Source organism: Struthio camelus, chromosome Z (genome assembly GCF_040807025.1).
Source record: "Struthio camelus isolate bStrCam1 chromosome Z, bStrCam1.hap1, whole genome shotgun sequence".
NCBI classification, from domain to species: Eukaryota; Metazoa; Chordata; class Aves; order Struthioniformes; family Struthionidae; genus Struthio; species Struthio camelus.
Window position 1 is genome coordinate 55,044,444 of NC_090982.1, and position 17,838 is coordinate 55,062,281.

A 17,838-nucleotide genomic window follows, 5' to 3' on the forward strand; every position below is an offset into this window, starting at 1 on the left:
CAAGGCTTTCAGAGTCACCAGAGCTATAAACAATTGCTTTCAAAATACAATTTAGAAATCAAAAAAATGTGATATAAACTATGTATAGGTAAAGGTAGTTTTTTTACATAACTGTTGCATGAGCTTGAGAGATCACTGAAATACATTTGAAACTGGAGCATGGAACACAGCAACTTCTTAACTAGGCACAATAGTATAACATAACAATAACAATCAGGAGACTATGACAGTTTAAAAAAAAAAAGAAATTTCTTTTTAAAGACTGCAAGTGAGGATAAGAGTCATCTGGTGAAAAGTAGTGCCCTGTGGCATACAGGAAGTAAGAGTAGTCCCCAGGAGCCCCAAAAACTGTAAAATGATAAAAAAAGCTTTATCTTACTGAAATCACAATTTAGATTTAGTACTGCAGAAGACCAAGATTTCCATTTATATTTTGGTAGTGTGAAACACCGAAAAATCTAGTGCTATTTGTGATCAGGCTGTTACTCTAAGTTTTCATCCTAAGTGTAGTGTTTAATACTAAAGTACCCCCCAGTCACCATGCTAATGCTTCTCAACTTCTTCATCCTTTGATTCCTGCTATTCTATCATGACCTCCCCAGTCAGTCCATCTTAACTATGCTTCAGTCCTTCTATGACTTCTTTTATACAGATCCTTGTCTCTTTCTGATACTACCCATCACATTTTTTTTTCCTTTCCTCCATTAACAAAACTTCTATCTATAACAACAGCTCAAATTAAAGTGAAATCTCACAATACTCAAAAAACTGTTTTGCAGATGTTTCTGACACAACCACGCAATCTTACTAGCCTTTCCTTTGTCTCCTTAGCCTTTCCTGTCCCCTCATCAGCACAGTATCTTCTACTGCTAGTCTTTTCTTTCAGTACTCATGGGAAACAAGTCTGGTTTCTGTTTGTTTAGTGAAGGACCATTCATATCATTGCAACCATGTGAAGTCACCAGAGCTACACTGATTTTTTCTAGATGAAGAGTTGGTCATAAAATATAGTGTTGATGCATCTGTTCATTTCAGACAAACAGGAAAGCATAATAAAATGAAATCACATACTCCAGTATTCAGTATTCCTACTGCGATGAGGCAAATCCTTAAATATGATGAGATCATAGCTTTTGGCTTAGGGTGTAAGTTGAGAAGAGCAGTCATTGAAGAATACGAAAGAAAAATGCATGCCATCCTCCTGTATTTTACCATTTCTGGAATGAATTGATAGCAAGAACTAGAACACAAAGTTTAGTGATCTTTAAGCCAAAATTACTAGCTCTTGGTTGGAAAAAAAAAAGAAAAGAAAAGAAAAAAATCACGCGAGGCACTTAAGCTGACAGAAAATATCCCCTGACTGGTTTATATAAGGGGATTACGTGCATCAGACTCTAATAAATCTAACCACTATAAGCTAGGTATGCAGAAAAAGCGTTTTCTTTCTATTAACTCATGGAAGTCAGCAATGTGTGTCTGCAAAGTGAACTGCCAGGAAAGCCATTTGTGAACTCTCTGCTAATAAATATATAAAATAAGCTTTTCAGGAACATTCTTATCTCGGAAATAGAAGGCAAATTTCTTCCATTTTTAGTTTTATGCCTTTTCTGCAGAACTCTATCCAGTATTAAAAAGAACTTCAGATATTTTGTCTGATGCTGAATTATCTAATTCAAACCTTCCAGGAATCACGTAATCTGTTCTCTGTGAGAAATCACCTCCTCTGTATGAGGAGGTCTTTTCTATTAGATATCTTCTGCCCGATTTGGATTATTGTCAAGATAGTTTGAATGACTGTCATTTGGAATTCATGCTCTTTCCTTCCTCTCCTCCACATTTTTCACTCCTAATCCTGCTAAATCTGACCCATTCTATGTTAGCATGGAGAACAGAGAGTCCTGTAGCCTTTGAATCATTAGCAATCTTTCAGAACTGAAGATATTCATGTTTACTTATCAGAATAACAACCATTGTTTAAATAGTAGCTCTAATATTCTTTACTGCATCTATATTGATACTGCCTTGCTGGGCATTTAGTATGTTCTGCACCAAGTGAACAACTGTCATTTAATTTTCTGCCAGGAAGAAAAGCTTTCATAATAGTTACTGAATATTAGAAGCCACAACACATGGAAACTGTTCCAGACTACACTTCCTGGTTACTCCAAGAACAGAGCATTTGGACAGCTATTGTTTAAATATGAAATTCCTTCACCAGAAGATAGCAACTAAGTTCAAATACATTCAATAGAATCTCCCCTACGTTGTCATTTCTTCAGAGAGAATAACAGACAACCATTATATTCAAGAACCATTTGGGAAGAGGAGAATAAAATATTGCAGTGCCCTTGCTCCACGTTTTTGCCTCCTGATCCCTGTAAGACTTTATTACAAACAGAACAGAGGAGAGAAAATCAGGAGTGGGTTTGTTGTATATCTGCTCATTCCCTTTTTTCATGTTTTTGGTGAATTCTCATAACGGATCCCAAGACTGCATGTTTTTGAGTAACCATCCCACCACAAAGCACATACCTTCATACTTTATCACCTATTGCATCACACACTCAAAGCCATTAATCTGAAAATTGTAGAATTTACTGCACTTTACATATTTAACATATAAACTGATAAATTCATTCTATACTGCCCTTGAATTATGACAATCTCAAGAAGTAAAAGCTTCTTCTTCCTTCCCCCTTTCCACCACTCCATCCCACCATGCAGGGGGGTAGTTGATAATGAAATTACTAAGTAATTTGGACTTTCACATTTTATTTAAATGTTCCAGAGTGCAACAGTTTTGTCTGACTAAAAGAGGGTTCATGGAAAGTTAACCGGAATTTCTAAGTGAGAAAGAGATTCCAGCTTCCAGCACTCTTTGGGTACATTCTCAACTCAAAGCCAGCCAGCTCTGAAGTCACTCTTCAGGCAGCTCACATACCATTAACAAGGCTCAGTCTCCCATGCTAACAATGGGTTAGGGACAGCTGCTTCAGTTCTTGGCCAGAAAGGCACCTCTTCTTAACCGTCAGCGCAAGAATGGAAGAAGAAGAATTTATGTATCTGGAAAATAGACACATTCTCCTTCAAATTTTTCCAGTCACCAGCTGTAATTTCTCTAGTAGCTCTAAATAGCATCAGTAGATATCACAGAGCAAATGTGCTCCAGCAGAACTATCCAAGAGGGTTTCTATAGCTGAAGGGAATTAAAAAAGAACTGAGGTTTCTGTGGATCCCAATTCACTGAACTCAGCAGTGCTATCAAAGCAGCCTATACATAGGCTTTTGAATTACCAAAGGAAACTCCTCATCGTTTCCCCAGGAAGCATAAGGGAATGCGTGCGTGCAGTTCCAGAAATCAATTCCTACCCTGTAAATTGTTTGTTTTCTTGTTTTACCTTACTCTACTTGAATAGCTAGCCCATAGGCATGATGAGATAACATCTGTGCGAGTTCTGCTTGTTTCAGAGATACCTAACACTAATCAATGAGGCTCCTATGAAAAAGGTAGTGGGATTTTTTCATTTGCTTGATTGTTTTATTTTTGCTGAAAAATAGACTGGTGCATTTTTAGCTGGCACAGGAGAAAACATATTTACTATATATTGTCTCCAGGAGAATTCTTACATCTCTCTGAAGTAGATACTGATGCGCAAACGTGTGCAAAACCACTTTGGCTATTGCTAACAAGCTGAGTTTTCTTTTAGTTCTGTGAATAAGTGCTATTAATTTCATTGTGAAAATATACAAGGCAAGGAAAAACTGCTATTTTGATGTAATTTTTCTTGTCTTTTTTTCTTTTTTGTTTTGTCCCTTTGGTATCAACATTTTCTCCCCTCCATCCCTCACTTCTCTCTTATTTTTTGTTATTTTTATCCTACTTCTCCATTATTTATTTTCAATTCTTGTTCTGGGCAGCATCAGAATTCTTCAGTTAATTTAAATAGGATTGATAGTGAATATTTTACTGTAATGAGAAGAAAGCAAAACATTTTAGAATATAAGATTTTGCACTTCCTTAAAATTTCTGCACTGCTTTGATTAAGAACTTCCTAAAATATATTCTACTAAGCCAGAAAAGTGATAATCTGATCTGCCAAGGTTATTGCAGATATCTGCAGAGTTACATATTGTTAGAATCCAAAAAAAAAAAAAAAACCTAAATAAAATCCTTTCGGTCACTTTGGACTCCTTGGCCAGTAGTGACTATTACCTGCTAAGGTAGACTATTGCCAGTTATTCTCACCATCAATAAACATGCTTGTATATATTGAACCATATGTTGCATACATTCAAAAGAAAAAACTGCAAAAAGTTTCAGCAACACAATGAAAGAGGAAGAGTGTTAAAATGTATATAGATCATATCTACATTATTCTTCAGCAGAAGACAGAAAGTTTTGATTTTTATTGAGCTTTGTTCTGGAATTTATATATATTAAAATGTTTTTTGTTCAGATAATTCAGAAGACCTTTGTTAGCATTAATTTCATCCAAAATAATCCTGGAAGTTGGACAATGGAAATAAGTATTCATTTTATTCACAAAGATATCTGACCCTCCAGGTGGAGTTTAGCTCCTATATATTAGTATGAATTCGTTACACTGAAATCAAAGGGCTGGACCAGGAAGAGCATTTATTTCCATGCATTTCACCTTCACGCATGGACTTAAGGGTAACTTGGTTCTCAGAAAGATTAGGTGCCTCACTGTGGTATGAAGAGAAGCGTTGAGTACCTTGGGGATCAAGTATGCCCTGTATCCATAGTTCCTTACCCGGGAGGAAAGGAGGGCAAGAACACAACACAAAAAAGGTGGGCATGAAAGCCAGACAAGTGCTGGGAACTGGTACTGAGAATAAAACATGGATATTCTGCTAGTTTTTTCTGGTGAGATTTACTAAAGCTACAAAAAGGCAGGGAACTGAATATAAGGCAGGCCTTACATCCAAACTGAATTCTATAGTATTACACTATCAGGGATTTGACATCAGTGACCCAGACAGGATGTAACACCTGGCAATTCCCACATTGCTTATGAGGAGAGGCTGCACGTATAAGTCCACCATGAACAGATCCTGTTTACAGTTCTTGCGCTATTGCAACTTCCATTTTCTGGTTTCCAGGACTGTAAATGTAACTACATCTTGCTGAAAGAGCTTGACATGGTACCCAAAAACCCAAGTGGGAAGTGATTTAATTGCTCTAGTCAGGAAAAGATTTCTCAGATCAAGTGGTGGGGCTAGATATTCATTGACATCTCTGTTTCCCATTCACATATTGTATTCATTGAAGTATACATAAAAATATTCCATTCCATCAGATGATCGTATTCCTACCCAGATGGCAGTACTGGTTCAGACTGCACAATTTCACAAAAGCAGATGGAAGGAGAGGCTCTTAAACCTCTGGAATTATCTCAAATATACTGTGTGCCATAGCCAGCAAAAATAGGAAACTAAAGGATAAGGTAACATCCAAATAATGAAAGGTCCAAGAGAAGTGCATTTGGCCACAGAATGACAGGTCCAATGTAAAATCATCTTAAAGTTTAAAAGAAAAAAATTATAAAGCCCATATTTTTCTATTTGCCTTAAAAACAGCACAATGTATAAAGTTTTACATGATCAGGAAATGAGAAAGAATAAGGATCTTTAGTAGATTTACAATATTGTTCACTCAAAGATCTCAAAGCACTTCAGAAACAACAGCAGCTAGATTTTCTTAGCAATTTTCTAAAATACTAATTTATCAAAATGTTAGGTGAGAACTAGTTAGTTGTTGCTAAATTCCAGTAAAACCCAGAAGAATCCGTCTGGTTTCTTGCCAACCTGTCCATCTGGTTTCATGGCAACGCAGCAGCCAGACTGCTGTAGAGACCACATTTCCAAGCTCCTTGCCCCTCAACAGCCTAGGAACATTGTGTTCCGTGGTTACCCAAAATATCCAGGTTTCTACCTGGCAGGCTACTGGAGACGGCCCAAGATGCCTCAGAAATGCTTCAAATATTTCACAAGAAATGTCACTCTGACCTTCTCTAAGCAAAATGTCAGAATTTTCATTACATGGAAAATTTCAAAATGTCATTTTTGTTGCATTTCAGAATGATATTTCTTTTTAATTTCCAGAGAATAGGAATTCTAGTGTCTGGTTAGCTCTAATCAGTGCACATTGTCTTTCCTAAAAAAAATCCATTTTCACTGACTTATTGTCATATGTTTTAATGACTTTTCTAAAGCTACAGAAGTGAGTTAGAAGTCAAGCATATGATTCCCAGTTTCATGTGCTACGAAGTAGTCCACCCGTCATGCTTCCTTTGTGCTCAGAATAATTTTACACAGCTTTTCTATCATCTAAGACCAACATAACTTTCTCAGTATCACTATACTAGTTTCAGAGGAAGTAAATCCTACTAACAACTAAAATTTTTCTGGTAAAACTTTCATAATGGTACGGGAGTTAAAACAACGACCATTTCCTCTGCTCCTGACTAGCAAATGCATCACATTGCTTGCTTCATTCCAGTTTGTAACCAAAATACAGTGCTCACACTATAGAAGCAATCACCTATTTTGACTGAGGCAGTTAACATAAAAATACATATTTTTGAGATATAAAATTATTTAATAGCTAGATTCAAGAAAGAAAACAAGATCATGAAAGGGCACAGAAAGTGATTAGCTGACCTCTTCATATACACACACAATCTATTTGTTGCAATCTTGCATTGGGAGATACAGCACCTTAACTATCAGACTTGGCATAAAAGACAAGGAGAGTTTAATGCCTTAAGAATATTAATTCTTGAAAAGACTGCTATATTATCATTTGTTGGCATACCTCCAGTAGAATTCAGCTATTTTAACATTTGCAACTCTTTCAGTTAATATGCTTTCATATCCTTACTTAAACAGATGTTATTACTGAGGTTACCTATAGTTCTGTCTTCACTGCTGACAGAATGAAAATGTTTGAAATGACGAGCACTTTAGGCAACAGCAACGCTCAGTTTTGTCTATTAAGGCCTTAATCAGTTTTTCTCTTCATCACCTCCTTCCACGTTATCTTTCTGACTGCTGCTATTTCATATTTTTCTTCTAAAACAAAATCACTTCTTAAGTTTAAGCTATTCCTACTCATCACACCCAGTATCATTACCGGTATAAAGATAAAAGACAAGGCAGGGAGCAAATTCTGCTTTAAATAGCTCCAAATGAAGTCACATTCAGGCCATGGAAGAATCAGTGGAAGAGGAATGGACAGAGGAGGCACATGGGATATTGTGAGGGAGAGGCAAAAGACCACTAGAGTGACACTAACAGTATGAGGAAGGACTTTTTATCACTATTCTGATGCTCACTTCTTAAAGCAGGGTAAGAGAAATCCTGTCTTTTTGAACTAATGATAGCATAAAGCCTCAATTTTAAAATGGTGTTTTAGGAGGGAGAGGCAGAAGACGTTTTGCAAAAACAAAGTTGTACAGGTATGTGCCTACTTTTGCACATATCAGTCATATAAAGGCATGAGTAAATAACCAGAAAGACTTCTAAATGCAAACTAGTTGCACTTAATCTGCAGAAGGTACCTGATCCATTGTAAGTGCAATGCAAGTCTTAGTTACAGTTTTGCTTTGTGCTTCTGAAATTCTTTAAATAGAAAAAAAAAAAAAGGCACCGAATGCCTAAAATTATAGAAAACTTAGTTCAGCCGCAATACCACAGCTTGAATGGACTCTCAAAGAACAAAAAAATCATCAATTTTTACTACAACCTGTCAAATACGTACTACTGAGGCATATGTGTGTTTCTCCCTTTTTCCTGTACTAACAATTCAACAAACAGAGAAAAAACAGCAGGCTTTTTCTGCCTATTTCCCTCCCACTCCCCTACCTCCTATCTCTAAATGGAATATCAGAGGAGAAACTTTAGTTTACTGGATACCACAGCAACGAGGATTTTCTCCTGCTAATTTCCTACAAGATTCACGAGACTTGAAAATCTCCTATAACCTTATTTTGCCAAATGCACTTTCAGATATCCCATAGCCGAATACTTTCTAATTGAGATTCCCTAGCATTGCCAATTCTAATACCGTTCAGCAGACTTCAGTATTTCGTTTGTCCATCCCTCGAAGCTGAATACGTTTTAATTACACAGCATTCGAGCCAACGTCTGCTGTGGTTCAGAGGACACTGCTGGGCTTATCTTTCAGAATTTGCGTTTTCCTGATACAGTCTAAGTCAGAGTTGCATTTCTGTTGCCATATTTAATTTAGATTTCAATGTATTTAGCAGAAAGTGAAGGGTTACGTTATGTCATATTAAAGGCGATTATACCTTTCTTTTCTCATTCATAGATTATATGCATAGCTGGGACACATTATGTTATGAAATAAAATAGGTTCAATAAACACACATGCAGTTAGAAAAATGAAAGGGAAATACAAATTTGTAAAATATATTCAGATAGCTAAGATATATTCCCAACTCCATTTCAGACACTGATCGAAAAGAGCTTGATGAGCCTCTGTTTCCTCATATGTAAAACAGAGATAATACCTACCACCTGGATACTAAGACATTTTACACATTAACATACATAACGTGTTTCAAGAGCCTTGAGTGAAAGGCGGCAAAGAAATGCAACCTGTTAATATTTACTCTTTAGAGTAATACAATTTACTCTTTAGACCAAGAAGGAGAAAAAGGGATCAACTATAACAAAAAACTCTAAAAAATAAAGGGAAGCATAAAACACTCAAGAAAACACATCAGTCACATTTCATCATTTCTAACCAGTTTTCCTATAGTGAAATATCGATTCATATGACAAAAACAGAATGGTAGAAGACTTTCAGAAATTTTATTCCCTAATTTTGAATGATTGCACTCTTACCTTTCAGAATACACATACACGCACTGAACATGATATAAATGTTACACTGGGTCTCATGTATTTCTTGCTAATAAATAATTAATGAGAATTAATTTTCTTTAACTACGTATTATAAAACAAAGACATCTTAAAAAACGTAGGCACAACCAGTGAATAAAGCTGGTATTACAAAAACATAAATATGTCTGGCCTGTGATTAACCTCACAGCCAATTGAGTGCAAAAATTGACCGCTTAACCCGCATGTTAAAATTAACCAGAAAAAGAAGGAAGGATAAATACTGTGTTTCGGGTCACCTTTCCCCCTTAAACCCCCATCTGTGTTGGAAATGCTAGGAATGCAAAGTGGATTTTATTTGCATTTGGCCTCTAAATTTGTTTTTCTTTCTCACAGTCTGAGTTATACATATATTTTTTTGACAACTTCTATTAAAAAATAGAAAATTTTTTCTTAAACTGTGAAATGAAGTCTGAATACTTTTCAAATCCAGTCTTTGACTTATCCCTAATATCTGCTGTATTCTAGAAACCTGGCAAACTGAGACACCAGTGATGTAATTCCACAAGTACAACAGTATTACCGTTTCATATTTTTAATCTTATGCTTCTATTTTTACTTAGTAAGCTGCAGAACGATTTTTGCTACCTGTCAGAATTGCACAGACAACAACATTCAACAGCTCTTTAACACCTGCAGCCTTACCAAACTGAATTTAGAAATATCAAGTAATGCCAGTGATGTTATGTCTAGTCCATTAGTATAAATGCTTCTTTAAGTTGCCCTAATTACTTTTGATGAGAAACATATTATTTTTTATTGCCTATACCGCCAGCAGCACTGCATGATGGGAGGGGGTGCCTGCAGCAGTAAGGCTCCCTGCAGTGTGAGAGGGTGGAAGCTCTACCTGTCCCCAGCTTTACCCTGCACATCAAGGGTTCACAGTAAAATAGTCCTGACACTGACCTCTCAAAGACCCAGCAGCTGGAACAGCCTTAACAAGGTATTAACACAGCAACATGCTCCATAAACTATTACCAGCTGCAGGGCGGGGGAGGAAAGAAAAGAGAGAGAGCGAAAGAGAGAGCAAGAAGCTGTTTCACAACTGAAGGAGTCAGGACATGTTCCTTTAACTTGTTTTCAGAATTTACTGTACACTTCCACGGTAAGAACGCTCTGCTGTGTCCTGAACCAAGGGTAAGCCACGGAATTGCTTGATCTTATTTTTCTGCCAAGTCTCATTGAACCAAACCATGCTGTTTTAGCAACACAAACATTCTCAAAACAATGCCAGAGAAGTAGATTTTATTCTCCTTAATTACTGGTGGCTAGCAGCCTGCTGAGCAAAGAGAGGGAGCAGTGAGTGGGAACACACCAACCCTTCCACAATCCCATTAGCATTTTATGAGTCTAGTACGCAGAAAAGTATGTTTCCAGTGTAACCCAAACTTACAGTTGGTGTACCTGCAATATATTAATTAAGATAGTTTTACTTCACTGGCAGTTCTGCCTTTAGGGGTCTTTGGACGTACGCCACTGAACTAATCAGAAACATTAAAAAAAACTAAATCTTACTTTCGTTTTACCTTCAGTTCGGCTAGTATACCACTCACAATGCAGCAGTGCTCCATGTGGGATTACTGCTACGGTGCTCGAGAATGCAAGTCAGCCAGTAGACCGCATGTCACAGCTGTACCACAGACCTTCAAACACAACCCACCTGCAAGCTAGAGATGCTTGAGCAGTGGCAGACAAGAGGTTACTGAAATTCAGAAAAAAAATATATTTAAATGGTTTACAAAAATATCAAGAGCTATCACAGTAAACATTAATTAAAAGACTGCTGGAAGGAGATAAAGCCTCAGGTTTCAGGGCGCAAGCTTAACACTAACTATTCAGGCTTGAGAGGGCAATTTATCACATGCTGCATAGTTCTTACTCTGAAATAGCTGTCTAGTCCAGTATCCTAATTCTAACAAAGCTCTTCTGATACACTTTGGCAATACTAAAAAAAACCCTCTCCTTGGATCTAGAAATATTTACATGAATAACAAAAAGTCAAACAGCTGCAATGGTTTTCATTGAGGGACAGGACCGAAAGGGAGAGAAGGAGATGTTTACCCATTAAGTCTTCAAATGAGATGAGAATGGAGCTGTATATGTTGCATACGTGTTGCAACTCACTTGTTACAGGAACACAGCTGAATATTTGTATGAATTTTCCTTCATCATCCAATCAGTTGTTTGATGGGTGAGCAAAAACAATGCCTAATGTTAGAGGCCAATCAGCCATCCCAATTAATAAACAACAAATAGCTAACGTGAACAGCTTAGCAAAGACCCTGTAGTCATAAAAGAATATATCCAAACTGTTCTACGTGAACTTATAAATAAGCAAGCATTAATAGTATTGCAGTGGTGATGATCTAAAGAGAAGACAAGCATGGTTGTAGGGGGAACTGGCCTACTGATATGTTTGGAAAAAACAGGCAAGCTTTCAGGCTTAAACTTTCTTCATCAGAGTTCATAAGAAACAGTAGAATTCATGCTAGGCAGAGGTTAGAAATAATTTTTATTAGTTTAAACAAGTGATTATAATAATGATTAAGAAAAAGAAAGCTAGAAACAGCTTGAAAGAAAGCTAGTTAGAACTTGTGGCAGAGCAAGGTGTTAGCAAAGGAAGAGATCATTAGAACATATGTAAGAGGCTGTAAAGCCAAAGTCTTTATTTACTCGCACACTGTTTGTCTCCGTTAAGAGTTGTGAATTTCAGATTCCAGACTCAGGTCTTCTGAAGATACTTAATGTCTTAAATGAGGCTTAGAACTGAGAATTCAGCTCTGAGAGTAGTATGAAACATTTCATAGAAGGATATTCTCACTCCTAATGGGGTGCACCTGCCCTTATCAACTAACTACGTGTTTCAGATGTTCACTCTGATGCCTACCAATTATTCAGTTTCAACCACTTAAATTGAATGAAGACCTCTGGTGCATACATGGTGTGTTTTAATATATAGAATCCATGATTAATAACGAGGAAAAACAAAGTCTTTGAAAGAAAACAGAAGACTCTTACAAAGCAAGCCATTAAGCAAAGAGGACTAAATTCACAGTTCAAGTGGCAAGACACAATTCTTCCAGCTGCACTGGAAACCACAAGCCAGTAACTTTGCAATACCCAACTGTGGCCAAAGACAAGTCAGTATGACCGCAGTGGCATGAAGTGTTGACCAGGTTTCAATTCCTGCGACTTGCTCTATATATAGAGGATAGAAGTTACAGTCATAAATGCAGTGGCCTGGCATTATAGGTCCTTTTCCCCTTGTCCCTGAACTGATGGGGAAAGCAAAGAGTCCAAAGGTACACAAATACTTTTTCAAAGAGATGTGCAGTAAGGTGGGAAGGGTTCAGCTGTCCAAGACAGAATAATAGAGGGACAAAATAGGTGAGAAAAATGAGAAAAGATGACATTCAGATGGAACACAAAACAGGAGTAAGATAGGAAAGGAAAAGTGAGGCGGGAGGAAGAAGAAGGGAGACTGTAGTTGAATGAACCATGGAAAAAGGTGGGCAGAGTAACATGTTTAACACGAGAGTGAAGAGGAAAATGAGAGAAAAGAAAACCAGGCTGAAGAAAACAAAGTCTAAAGGTCATGTTGCATCCAGTCAGAAACAAAACATGGGGAAAAAAAGAAAGAGTTAGAAAGAAAAGTAGGAAAGAGCGATGAGTAAAAGGAATTGAAAACATGCGTGATGAGTGAAAGTGAGTTTTAATGATAGAAAATTATCCTTATAGGTAGGGAGAGGAAAGATAAAGTAGGACGTGGAAATTGAAAATGGAACATATACAAAAAGAATAATAAAAAACAAAATAAAAGGTGACAAGTTGATATCAGCTTGGTTTACGTCTGGTGAAAAACTGTAGATGAAGTTTATAAATTAGCAAAACCCCAAATCTTGTATTTCATTTTGAACTAAATAGTAAACAAACAAAGTAATATCTCATAATTTTTTAAATTTTGATTTTAGCCGAGCAAGTATTGTAAAAGGGACTAGGAGCTAAAATTTAATGTCTTACAATGTCATTCAAAATATTATTTATATATGACAATTTTTTCATTGTATTTATCCTATCCTTGAATTAATCAGTTCCACTATGTTAAAAGATAGAAAAATATATTACACTTTCGCGTTACTTTCAGCCAGTGAAAGATCCTGTTACTCTTTATTTCCTGCTCATCTCCTCCCTGCTATGAAAAAGAGGTAACCGGATCCACAGAAAATGCAGGAGCACGCCTTACATTGTCTCTCAGTCCTACAGTGACATCTAGTGTCAAGAAAAGGAAGTATCTAAGTCTGAAACAATGCTTTTTTAGTGGTCTACGTTTCCGTTAAGAAACATAGTTGCTAGATAGTGTCATCTTGATTTTAAAAGGAGCTGATAGTCATTGGAAGGTGGGAGGGCAGAATGTCAGTATCACTCAGGATATGGATTTCTTAAAAAATGGAAGAATCCTAAACTGGCATGAACAGTGCACCCAAGACTGAAGAAAGGTAACTTGCATAATAGCAATGAATGGATCCATGAATGAATTTGATCCATGAAACAATGAACTGCATCCATGAATGGACCAAAGAGAATTTCCTTCTGCTAACTAATCAAAAATAAGAAAAGAATGAATTTATGAGCAAAGGACCTAACTTTTACCTGCTGAAAGCTTTAGAAGAACTGACACCGACTTTAGCAAAAGCAATGGGTTTTTTTTCAATGTGATTTTGCATAAAACGGTGAGGCGTAAGAGAAATAGCTTCTTTACAGTCCCTTACAGAACAGGCATTTTTTAAAAATTCAGGAATTTCTTCATTCACAGTGGTTCTGGGATGTTTGTCTCACCTAAATCCACAATGTACTCTCATGTCTGGGGTTGGTACACAAAATATGGTCAGACCCACAGAATCCTCAAAAAACCTTCAGACAGACCTCCGTTATAGTCCTCCTTAGATAAACCTGTAACAACCTAGAAGTTTGTTACAAACAGCCTTTAAGAGCGATCAGATTGTACAGAAGGAAAAGAAAACTTCTGTGAAGCAAGACATTTTTCCAATTTTCTACTTTTCTTTTCCTACAGAACAGTTAGCCTTCTAAAACTATTTTCAAAAATAAAAATATCTGGAAGGCTTGTATGCTTGTCATTTTAAAATTTTATGGCTCTTATGGGAAACAGGAATATTTCTCTGGCTCTCCATACTTTGTAAAACTTGTTAGTTTTAATTATGAGGTACCCTTGTTTCCCCTTTTAATGAAGCATATGTCTGTTGGTGTCCATTTGGATCTGTAAGAAAAGTAAAGAGAAGATACAACCTTCTGGTATTTTCCACAGATTATTGCAGTTCTTCTGGGTACCTTAAAAGTGCCTTAATAATCTACCCCAATTTGCAAACTCTCCTCCCTTTTAAGATGACTGCTACCCAGCTCTTCTGTGCTGAGCAGACGTGATTTGTAAGAGCTCTTTCATTCACAACAATCTGCAACCTTTGATGTCAAAGAAGCCGTGGAGTGGCTGACTGCAAGCTGCAGAGGGTCACAGATCTCTGCTCTGCATCCAGCCTCATCTATTCATCAGAAATTCATCCAGGCCATGGAAACTTTTTTATTTTTGCTGCACAGGCCAAATGGCATGGGAAATTTAATGTAAGGCAGTCTCACATTCCCTGACCAGGAATGTGAAAAAAATTAATCCTCTGCAGCTAAATACCCTTATAGTCATTTGGTATAAAAGGCAATGGTCTGTCACTTATATCCTGCGCTAAAACAGTAATGAAATCTTGAAGGGGGATGGGGGGGAATCACAACCAAAATAAAGTCAAAATTAGGCCACTGCTTTCATACTCATACCATTTTGAGAATTAGCATAATTGAATCAGCGGAGTTATTCTCGACGGGGCAGGCCGTATACAGCTCTTGAGAAGCCAGGTGTGATAGCATACATTTTCAGTGACACATGCGGAGCTTTTGCCCTTTCTTCTTCTTATGCATTTCCACCATTGACTAGTGGCCTGTGGTGATATTCTGTATCTGGCTTGTTTCCACCTTGCCTCACTTAGCTAACTCTGTTGTACTAGTATTAAAACCATGTGAGGCCTCAAGGGACTGCATCAGACACATACAACCAGCACTTATACCCACTGTATGTTTCCTTTGCAAGCTCCTTGTGGCAGACAGTTCCATACAGAACATCCTTGTAAGAGCCACACATAGTTCTACTGGTCTTTCTGCCACACATATAGATAGCAAATAGCAATAATCACATAAGAAAAAGTTTAACCTATCACAGGGAAGAAATAGGAGTGCATGAGTTGTAACGAGGCTCTATGACTGCTTTTTCAACAAGCGCATGTGAATTATTACTGTCCTTAGCATTCATGACACCAATTATCTCTATAAATGGTCATTTAAATGAAGGGAATACAGTCTTGTAAATATTATCTACTTCATATTAAAACAAATAAATATGCTGAGAATGGGCTTTATGAAAAATAATGTACTTTTGTCCTTTTAAATTAAAAAAGAGCAAAAGACTGTTACTATCATGAAATACGGGAGATCAGCTTCTGATGAAAAATCTAAATGCTAAAAAAAATCCACAGCAAAGATCAGAAACATTTATCAGAAGAGTTCATGTTTCTGATAAATATTTAAGTGTGCAAGGCAGAACCACTGAGAACAGTAAATACTTTATAGCTGGCACTTTGTCAAAACTATAAGTGGCTCTGCCTTCGAATTTTACATCATCACTAAATTTACAGTCATTTGATAAGTGGCACAAGACAAGAATTACTTCTTTCCAAATCTAAACCAAGTAATAAATTTAACATCAGGATTCCTCTTATTGTCCGTTATCGTCTGATGACAATGCCTTTTACCTTCATTGTCTTGACAGAAATATGATATGTAAAATTGTAATGTCACATCACTCACTATGATTTAACACTATCCAGCCCATACCATTTTAATCAATCAAAATTGTCGCTTTTTAGTGTAATGATTTTCTGGTGGATTCCCTGTGTTTAATATGATATATAAGTCTTATCAGCAGTTGATTTACTATTTCATTTCAAAGTCTAACAGCTCAGAAGGCCATTCTTGCCTCCTTCAGACACCTTTGGAATTAGCAAACAAGCATCATTTTAGGTACTAAAGGCAGACTAATTGTTGCAGAAAGCAACTGAAAGATACTGAACTGAAAGAAAATAATTTTTACCATAAACTAAAGCGATTTGGGAGGGAAGACAGACAAATAAATAGTAATTTAAAGAAATTAGAGAAAAATGCCTCACTAAAGATCATACAACACAACCAGCAGCAATTTTTCCATCTTCAGTATCCCAAGATGGCCACAGTCATCTCTAATTAGATAATACAACTGCTGAGCTCCATAATTTGGTTTTAAAACAATTAGAAACGAGTGGCAGATTCTCTTAAAAAAAAAAACAGCTCTTTTCGTTATATTTCTCTCTATGTTATATAGGCTTCTCATTTATTATTCACAGAAAATTATGACATTTATTTCTTAGACAACTGCAAGAAAACCAATTTGTGTTTGCAAAGCTCCTTCAAACACTATCTAATATATGATTGGAATAGCCAACCTATATCAAGCATGTCTTTACATTAGGCTGCAACAAAGCACAAAATGCTTAGAGCTATCAAAGAATACTAAGGCAACAATTCTAACATGGAAATTTGTTTGTACATTCTTTTGCATACCAGAAAGGCTATACTCTCATAAACGGAAAAATATATATGTTCAAATAACCAAGTAAAGGATGGAAAGGCTAGATTTCAAGGCAACAGTTTTCTCATAACTTTCCTCAATCAGTTCATGTTTGACAATGCATAAGGTGTAAAATTTTAATTGGCGAAATTACTCCAAATTGAATAAATATATTGTAAATAAAAATGAGAGAACAAAATCCATTCTTGTTTCAGCTAAGGATTTTAGAAGATTCAGTTGCGCAATTTTCAATCCTGTTAACTAACATTTACATTAAAAATTCCATTGAGGTAAACAGTTCTGCGAGTATAAATATGTACCACTCAACAGGGCAAAGAATAATGACCCAAGTTGTTAAGGTCCCTCTCCCCGCAAATATACAGGCCTCCAGGTCCGCAGAAGCATTACATGGCCACCATACAGACTACTGGCCCAAAGACAATGCACACTGGAGCACTCCACACCTGTCTTCAACAGAGGAGAACTGTGGATGGTCTCCTACATTTTCTGGCAGTAATTTTAAAACACAGAATATGTTGTTGATCCTCTGTCAAACAAGCAAGGGGTTGAGAGGCCACTTGTCTTCCTGTGAGCGCTAAATGACACTATGTCAGCCACGGCCTTGCATAAAGCAGCTGAAACAAAGTACTTGCATTCTTTAAAACCAATTAGCCAGCTCTTAGTGACAGATAAAGAAATAAAGGTAAGAAAAATAGTGTGATAAATAGAGTTCACAGGGAAAGGAGAAGATACACTGAAGGAGATACACTGAAGTTGCATCACTTTGATTGTGTAGCCAAGGGAGGAAGTCCTTTAAAGAACTGAAGGCTCTTTCATTAGTTCAGAAATGGGTACATAAAATGGGTACATACACAATATCCTACTGAGAATCAGAGAAATACAAACATGATTTTTCTGTGAAAGAGGAAAAATTATTATTAAGAATATTCTTCCCATAAAGCTCATTTTTCCACAATAAGAAAATATGTAAAATATTCTCCCATGCCACTGCACTTTTCCTTGTTTCATTCTTCTTTCTTCCAAACATATGATGTAAGTTACTCTACTAAGGACACAGAAACCTTCTAGAACAAAAGAAACAATGGGAGCTGCTAGGAAAGGGGAGAGTCCCAGCTGTTCTTACTTGTAATACAGGAATTTGATTTACTTTG